The 8,818-nt window shown below is 45.1% G+C and overlaps 1 pseudogene across 1 annotated transcript in view; it reads right to left on the bottom strand.

The window, feature by feature from the left end:
• LOC311130326 (VPS10 domain-containing receptor SorCS3-like) overlaps positions 1–8,567 on the bottom strand; it is a 202,502-nt pseudogene extending 193,935 nt beyond the window's left edge. Inside the window, exons 1-2 of the transcript in view lie at positions 8,134–8,567; positions 4,977–5,579 (exon numbers count right to left, since the gene is read on the bottom strand). The product of the transcript in view is annotated as a VPS10 domain-containing receptor SorCS3-like (transcript). The remainder of the gene's footprint in view (positions 1–4,976; positions 5,580–8,133) is intronic.
• Between the last annotated feature and the right edge of the window lie 251 nt (positions 8,568–8,818).

Here is an 8,818-nt window from a genome sequence, read left to right as displayed (position 1 = left end):
AGAAACAGAGAGAGAGAAAGGAGATGGAGAAACAGAGAGAAAGAGAAAGGAGAGGGAGAAACAGAGAGAGAGAGAGAGAGAGAGAGGAGAGGGAGAAACAGAGAGAGAGATGGAATGGAGATGGAGAAACAGAGGGAGATTGAAAGTAGAGGGAGAAACAGAGAGAGAGAGAGAAATGAGAGGGAGAAACAGAGAGATAGAGAAAGAAGTGGGAGAAACAGAGAGAGAGAGAGAGAGAGAGAGAGAGAGGAGAGAGAGAGAGAGAGAGATTTTGTGTGTGTGTTCAAGATAGAGAGACGAACGAGTGAAAGAGGGAGGGAGGGAGAGAGAACAAGAGATAGAGAGAGAACAAGAGATAGAGAGGTAGGTGATCTCCTGCCTCAACATCCTCTCTGACATCATTACTTACTCATTGCATTCTGCCTAGTGTGCTAACGTTCAGGAGAAAATGTAATGGACGGCCCCTGCTTTATCTTGAGATACCCCCAGTGGGAAAAGGGGTTTAATAAAATGAAGATGAAACCAAATCAAATTTGACACTCTGTTATATCAATGTAATTAACACCCACACACAGACACTCTCTCTAACACACACACACACACACTCACACACACACACGTAAGCCACACACACACACACAGACATGTGCCTCGGTGGCCAAGCGTGTGATTATACTCAAGTCAAACAGTCTTAACATATCCTTCCACCAAGGCCTCCTCTAGTACCGCTACCATGGCGAAGGTACAGGAAACATAATAAGACCATTAGCTTGATGATTGACTGCCTTCAAAATCTTTCATCCAATGGGTAGCTCCGAGCCATGCAGGACACGTGAGTCTCAAGGCTTTTAGTGACTTTTGTGGTCTTAGATGTTGCTCTGTTCCAACAGCAGGTGCTATGTAATGTGATTGTAATTTACCCTGAATGTGTTGTAATGCAGGCATCAATGCAGCATCAATGCAGGCATACTGGGTAAATGTGTGGCTATCAAACACTGATAAGCCAACTGCAGTTACATTAAACTACCTTCATCGGTATGTCTTGGGGAGCAGTTATGACAAGGAGTTTCATGACCTGTCCCGACCAGGGAAAGTTCACTAAGGTAAAACGAGGGCCCTAGGTGTAATTCCATCTCAAAACAGTCCATAGAATAAATAATAAATGACATGCATGTAGTCGATCTTGATAAAGCGACTATACAAGATGCTAAACATAAACACACAGCTTGGCGGTAGCCTGAAAAGGTGGGCCAAGGGCCCCATCTGGAATCCCGGCCAAGACATTAGCTCTGGGTGGCAAGTCAAGACAAAACATCTGTCTTGCCACCAAGCTTCACTACTAGGAGTTGGCTTGGAAAACACATTCGTAAACACAAAGCTATGCCAACCAACTACGCCACCCTCTCCTCACTGTTGGTGGGTGCAGTAAGGGGGTTGCCGAACAACGATATTCTTCCAGACGAGTGGATGTTGTTGACTAAGGAAGATAATTTCAGTTCAGTTCAATTGATTTCAGTTTAGTTACATTTATTTCAGTTCAGTTCAGTTCAATTCATTTCAGTTTATTTCAGTTAATTTCGAAGGGAGGAATCCATGTGTACCAGCATATTCCTTCGTTCAGGTTGAGGAGACACGTGCTTGAGTCTACTAAATGTACTGCAATTATTGAAAATAATAATCAAATTATGGTCTATACAGTATGCCTACGTTATGGCAATTAGGCCTTATGACGTACATATATCAGTGGACAGTTACTTACTGATTGTGTATGGAAGACTACCAACGAAGTGCATTGCTGGAAGCATCGACTTAAAAAGCGATGGATTAATTAAATTATCAAGAATCTTCGGAAAGTGCCTTCTATGATAGTAACAATCAGCATGAGGCACAGTAATGGCAGCCATTTTGGATCTAAACTGGCAGGAAGAAGGAACCCTGCCATTATATTCATAAACACCACTGAGAATGAGAGACTCAACACTCAGCCCATCTCTCTTCCCATAGGGAGTCTAGGCTAGTATCCACCCAGGGCTAAGACAGACAGACAGACAGACAGACAGACAGACAGACAGACAGACAGACAGACAGACAGACAGACAGACAGACAGACAGACAGACAGACAGACAGACAGACAGACAGACAGACAGACAGACAGACAGACAGACAGACAGACAGACAGACAGACAGACAGACAGACAGACAGACAGACAGACAGACAGACAGACAGACAGACAGACAGACAGACAGACAGACAGACAGACAGACAGACAGACAGACAGACAGACAGACAGACAGACAGACAGACAGACAGACAGACAGACAGACAGACAGACAGACAGACAGACAGACAGACAGACAGACAGACAGACAGACAGACAGACAGACAGACAGACAGACAGACAGACAGACAGACAGACAGACAGACAGACAGACAGACAGACAGACAGACAGACAGACAGACAGACAGACAGACAGACAGACAGACAGACAGACAGACAGACAGACAGACAGACAGACAGACAGACAGACAGACAGACAGACAGACAGACAGACAGACAGACAGACAGACAAAGAAGAGACCACATTAGCCTTGTCTACATGCCTCAGAGGACACAACCTGCCTTGGGGAACATAACACCACTACTACCCAGGTCATCCTAGAGGGAATAGTGGCAAAACACATCACAGCACAGCTCTGGCAGCACAAGCAGAGCAGGGCATTCTGGGAGAGGTAGGGAATAAAAGAGAAAAGGAGGGAAAAGCAGTGGTGGCACAATGACAAGTGAGTGAATGGATGGGTAAGGCCAGAGTACCCCCACCACACACACACACACCAACCCAAACTGCTGTGGTTAAGTTAGTTAGAGGACTTCAGGCTCCATCAGTCCGTCCTTGAGGGATTCATTCATCACCCATACAATCAGGATCTAAAGCCCTATGAAGATAAAGTAGTCCAGTACTAGTGTCAGAGAGCTGGAGAAAACATGCTTGAGTAGGCAGTCAGTCCCCCTCGCCTGGCAATAAGAGAATATTTCAAAATGGATGCCAGTTTCCATCTTCAAGATAATTATTAAAGATTTACAGCTAAGGGGAAATGGAGGCAGGAAGGCTGAGGTAGACATTACACCCAGTAACCCTGTCTTACAGGCACATGAGCGCATACACACACACAGAGACAGACACACTTCCCCCAAATGGGTTAAAAAACAAGTTAATGCAGCATTTCATAATAATTTCAGACAGAGTACTGAAACTGTGGGATTCGTTTTTTTCCTCCTTCATCCAAATGAAATCAAGCAAAAAGAGGCAGCCACAACAACAAATTAAACATGTAAGAATGATAAAAAGAGCCCAGTGGCTTTCTCTGCTCTGAGTTAGCATGGTTGTGGAAATTACTTTTATTAATTTTGCCTCATTATTCTGTTTCAAATGAAGGCCTCTATCCCATTTTGGGGGGATGAAATCATTTCAGTATCATTTCAGTATTCAGAATAAAATTGGGATGAAATGTTCTGTCTGCTACTGGAAGATGATAAATCTGTGTCATAACAGCCATTAATTTTTAGTAGCCTGAAGTATTAGCCAGAACAAGGACATGTCCTAGCATCAACATGACCTACACGTTCCATAGTGACCTCAGTTAAAGTACAAGATGTCTTCACTCACAGAGGATGAGACAGGTTGTACTGCATCACTTACTTACCTTATGTAGGCTATCAGATTTTGGTGGCAGAACAACATGCAACAGTTATGGACCAAAATCAGATATGACATGACAATGCTTCTGTGTGAATGTGTAAGCATGCTATTACAGGTCATAGCCTGACAATCAATGTAATTGCACTCTTGACCATCAGATATTGATAATATAGGCCTAAGAAGGAATATTTAGAACAGTGTTATTAGTGCTGTGGATGTTTTGCTAAGAAAGTTATGCATCTTATGCAAAAACACATTTAGATTTTCCCCACTGGATGTATGAAGAACAAAGCGAAAACAACTTGTTGCATCATGAAGAAAAAAAACATCAAAACATTGCTATAGATTCTGCCAGGGCTGGCGGATTTTCCTGCTATTTTGACATACTGATATTTACTACCAGCGAACTGTTAAGTCTAGATCCTTCACTAGATGATTACATTGTCTCTGATGTCATTAGATACCATTGTCTCAGGCTCTGTATGCCTACAATAATACCCCACTGCAGATGCTGCTTTAAGGAAGCCTACTGATACTCTCATACAATGTCCACATAATTCATAGGCATAGAATCGAATAATTCAACTCGGCCTAATCTATAGCTTTTGTACAGAAATTCAGATGACCACATAGGCTTTCCTTCTCAAGGAAATGTCATTACAAGTAAAGATTTCAAAGAATTTATAGCCCCATCCAAAATATTTACAACTCTGCCCAGTCAATTAAATTGGATGAATGATCTCGCATCTGAAGGGAAGTATATATGATAGCCTATTAACAAGCATATCTATTGCAAAAGACAAGTTAAGGATTATGATTTATTTCAGTCGTTTTCTTAACATATAAATAAACTACAACTAATAGTGGAATTCACCTGAGTAGGCTGTAGCCTATGCGCAAACTATAGTGAGTGTTTTTCAACCGCCATGTGAAGCAATGCTGCTATCCATATGGCACAGGCACGGATTCTGCAGCAAGCAAGCATCTCTTGGTGCGCAATAGCAATACCAGTCCAACCTGTCCCCGAATGCTCTATTCTGGAGGTGCTGAAACCGTGTATTTGGGGTATGTGCCCTGCTGTGCCCAACTGAACCAATGCACGTGTTCCAGTGGACAAAGAACTTGCTAAAACTGGCGAGTTTTCCGTGCGCAACACAGTTTGGATAGCATGGTATGATAAGCCATTACAGTGCTTGACGAAACGTAGTGCTTTATTCTTAATAAACAACGCTTTATTTATAAAACCACACGCATTTGGTGAATAAACATCACTTACGCTGCGGTTTTGTACTGAACAGTAAACCACTGCATGGCTGTGCGCGGAGTAACCGGCCAAGGCAAAAGTAGTGCTGGTTAGTTTGGGATGATCTCCTCTGGAAGTCCCTCTCCTCTCGTCCGTGTTCCACTTGAATTCGAATCGGCCCGGTCTTTCTGTCCAGTAACAGACCAGGACTTCTTCTCTCATCCGAGGTATCTCCTTCCTAACCTGGGCCACCGGTCTTCAGGCTTTCGCTAAACATGGGGGGTTCGGGACCGCTTCGCTCTCACGTTTTCACTACACCCGGTTGAATCTTCCAGAGCGACTTCTGCGATAACTCCATCATCAGTGAACCTCGGCTCATCCTCAGAAACACCTGCCTGTTGGGTGTTGCTTAGTACTCCAGTACTTGGTTAGTACTCCAGCCGGACCTGTTCCAGAGTTTTGGCCGCCTGGCTCGGACCAGCAGGCGCGCGCGTACCGGTTTCCAGCTGTAATTCCTCCAGGTGTAGCTTGACCGGCGAGGGGCACAATGAGCAAATTATCTCCGCCTTGGCATTTAGCTGGGAATGAGCGGAGATCATAAACCAGCTACACAGAGTTAAGTGCACGCAGGGGCGTCAGTTGGGCATGCCAATCTTAGATCAAGACTACAAATGTAAAAGTAGGCTACAAAAAAGTAATACTTCTCTTTCATTCACTATTAAAATGCCACTGCTGTTTAGTGTATCGTCTGGTTGGCTTTAGGACCATGCATATCATCGCTCTGAGAGAAGCTACAAGCCTGTGCGTCCTTCTTTCAGAGAGCAGAGACAGTGCCAGACAGTTTGCTTTGCCAGTCAGTCGTTTGGGCAAGGCACCTATTTCTTTGAATTTGATGTAGCCAGCTGTTTTATGCACCGGTTACTTTCACATTGATGTCATAATAATATTATTATAATATGCCATTTAGCAGACGCTTTCATCCAAAGCGACTTACAGTCATGTGTGCATACATTTTTACGTATGGGTGGTCCCGGGGATCGAACCCACTACCCTGGCGTTACAAGCGCCATGCTCTACCAATTGAGCTACAGAGGACCAACCACAGTCATGTTTTGTTGTTGATGTCGGCATAAGCGTTGCGTCCAATAGACTATATAGGGGAAGATTCCCCTGAATTAAATTTAAAAATAGTTTAAATGCTATATAATTACTGGTGCCTATCCAGAAAGAAATAACATCATTCAAAATACCACACCAGCAAGCATGATTTGGCCACAGAGGATCATTAGCTTCTTCTTAAAAATGAACTGCGGATTGTTTTAAGCGTGCAATTTGGGCAGCATGCCAAATAGCTGATTGTTGAGTTACAGTTCTCAGTGAAAAGCAGTTAAATAGCCCTAGGCCTATCACAATATTTCAAAATACAATTATAGGAAAAATATAGTTTAGAAAGCAAATGGCTATTGGTGAAAAGAGAAGACAAAGAAAATACTCCAATCAGTCTCTAGTTATCAAATTTCTAAACTCCCAATTGAGCAAACAGTAGCTTATCTTATTGGCACCAGCGGAGGACATCGGCCATATTCTCGGTGAGTGCCCGCAGGCCATATCCCTGGTGAGTGCGCGCATATTCAGTCTTTATCATTAGATCAGCACCACTTGAACGTTTTTTGGGGGTCAATCATTTCCTCCTCCTGGCTAGATGGTAATCATATTGTACAATTTGTGTCTCTCCTTTTCGAGGCCTAGATTAGATGATTGCATTCAAGACAGGGTCGTTTTTAATGATCTGTTTGTCAGTATCAGCATAGTAGGCTACTAATTTGTGCCTTATTAATAAATATATTGCTTATGTCTCCAGTTATATAAAGTGTATCAGAATTGCATGTAATGTGTTTATAAAAGTGTTATATCTAGCCTAGCTGTCGAAAACCCACATCTGCGCAGTGGTCTAAGGCACTGCATCGCAGTGCTAGCTGTGCCACTAGAGATCCTGGTTCGAATCCAGGCTCTGCTGTAGCCGGCCGCAACCGGGAGACCAATGGGGCGGCGCACAATTGGCCCAGCGTCGTCCAGGGTAGGGGAGGGAATGGCAGGCAGGCAGGGAGGTAGCTCAGTTGATAGAGCATGGCGTTTGCAATGCCAGGGTTGTGGGTTCATTTCCCACTTGGGGCCAGTATGAAAAATAATAATGTATGCACTAACTGTAAGTCGCTCTGGATAAGAGCGTTAGCTAAATGACGTAAATGTAAATGTAATGCACAGTTTCACATTGTACATCACTCTCTTGTTTAATGACATGTGGCACTCATTCTGACAACCCATTCATCTGTAAAGCAGCACACTGTCTTATCCATAACAATCTACAGTAGACATGCAGATCGTCCTACCATACATAACACCACCCCCCCCCCCCCCCCCCCTTTCCAAAACCAGGGACTGGTACCATATATACAAATGTCCGTAGGGCAAGAACCTAGAGAAATACCTGTAAGAAATAAACATTAACCCTTAAATGGAAGAGGTAAACAATGACTCCCCAAACTAGCCAGTTCAGTCCATTAACCTGGAGGTTGACTAAGACACCTAACGGAGCCTAAGAATGAAAAGAGGTTAAGTAGTCCCCCAGATGAACAGGGTGAGTTCGTACACGCATAGGCCTTTCTTCTTCTTGGGGAGCCCACAGAGGCTGTGGCTCGGGTGGTAGTAGTGTAGGAGGTCCATCAGGTGGCGTCTCTGGCCTGTATATCCGTTTTGTGGGCATTTGTATTCCTTGAGGGGCAGGGACTTTTCTGAGGCTGCTGGCGTGCCAGCGTGATACATTGCTCAGCATGAAGGTGGTGGGCCCCAGTTCTCAACTGAACAACAAGGGGTCCGACCAGAATGAGGCCATTTTATTGCACCGCTGAGGCCGTCGGGCTCGGACCCAGTCTGACACTTGGATGATCGACTTCTTCACCCTGTGTGCCTTGTTGGAACGCTGTTTCATTGCTCTTTGGTGCCTGGTCACTGCATGATTTATTGGGTGCGCCTAATCGCTGGTTCTGCTACTCTCTGTGTTCTGAGTCTGTCCAGTGGCAGTTCCATCTCAAAACCTAGCATGAGAGAGGTCGTGGAGACCTGTGTTGTTGTGTGTTTGCTTGCTATGTAATGCATTAGCGTTTGATTCAAAGCAGTTTGGAACATGCACCCCTGGACCAGGTGCGCTCTGATGCCATTCTTCAGCGTTTGGTGTAAGTGTTCCACCCCTCCGTTAGATTGTGGGTTGTAGTAGGCTGTGCGGATGTGTTTGATTCCCTTGTTGCTGAGATAGGAGGAGAACTCGACAGAGGTTAGCTGGGGCCCATTGTCCGTGGTGAGGGTGAGTGGTAGGCCCCACCTTGTGAACAGGCTGTCTAGGATGTCCACGATGGCCAGTGCTGTGACAGTTCCGACAGGAATCACTTCTGGCCACTTAGAGTGGAGGTCATACGCCACCACCAGGAAGCGTTGATGTTGAGGGATAGCATGTCCATGGATCTCGCACAGATGTCCAGCTGGATGTGCTCCCAGGGGCGGGACGGCCATGCGAGAGGCTGCAGGGGGGGTGGGGCGGACTGTCCTGTTTTCCCACTGAGGAGGCATGCAGCACAATCCCTGACCAGAGTTTCAATGTCGTGGTTGATGCCTGGCCACCACACAAGGTCTCGACTTTGCTGTTTGACTTTCACTATGCCCAAGTGACCTTCGTGTGCCATGGATAGAACACGCGCACGCAGGCCACTCGGTACCACAGTGCAAAACCCTCGAGAGACGCAGACTTCTTCCCAGGAAGAAAGTTTGTGCTTCACCCTGGCGAAAGTCGTCTGGCAAGATGATCGGAGCAGGAGCGTCAA

Source organism: Coregonus lavaretus (genome assembly GCF_964263955.1).
Source record: "Coregonus lavaretus genome assembly, chromosome: 6".
NCBI classification, from domain to species: domain Eukaryota; kingdom Metazoa; phylum Chordata; class Actinopteri; order Salmoniformes; family Salmonidae; genus Coregonus; species Coregonus lavaretus.
This window is presented reverse-complemented; position numbering and strand designations above follow the sequence as displayed.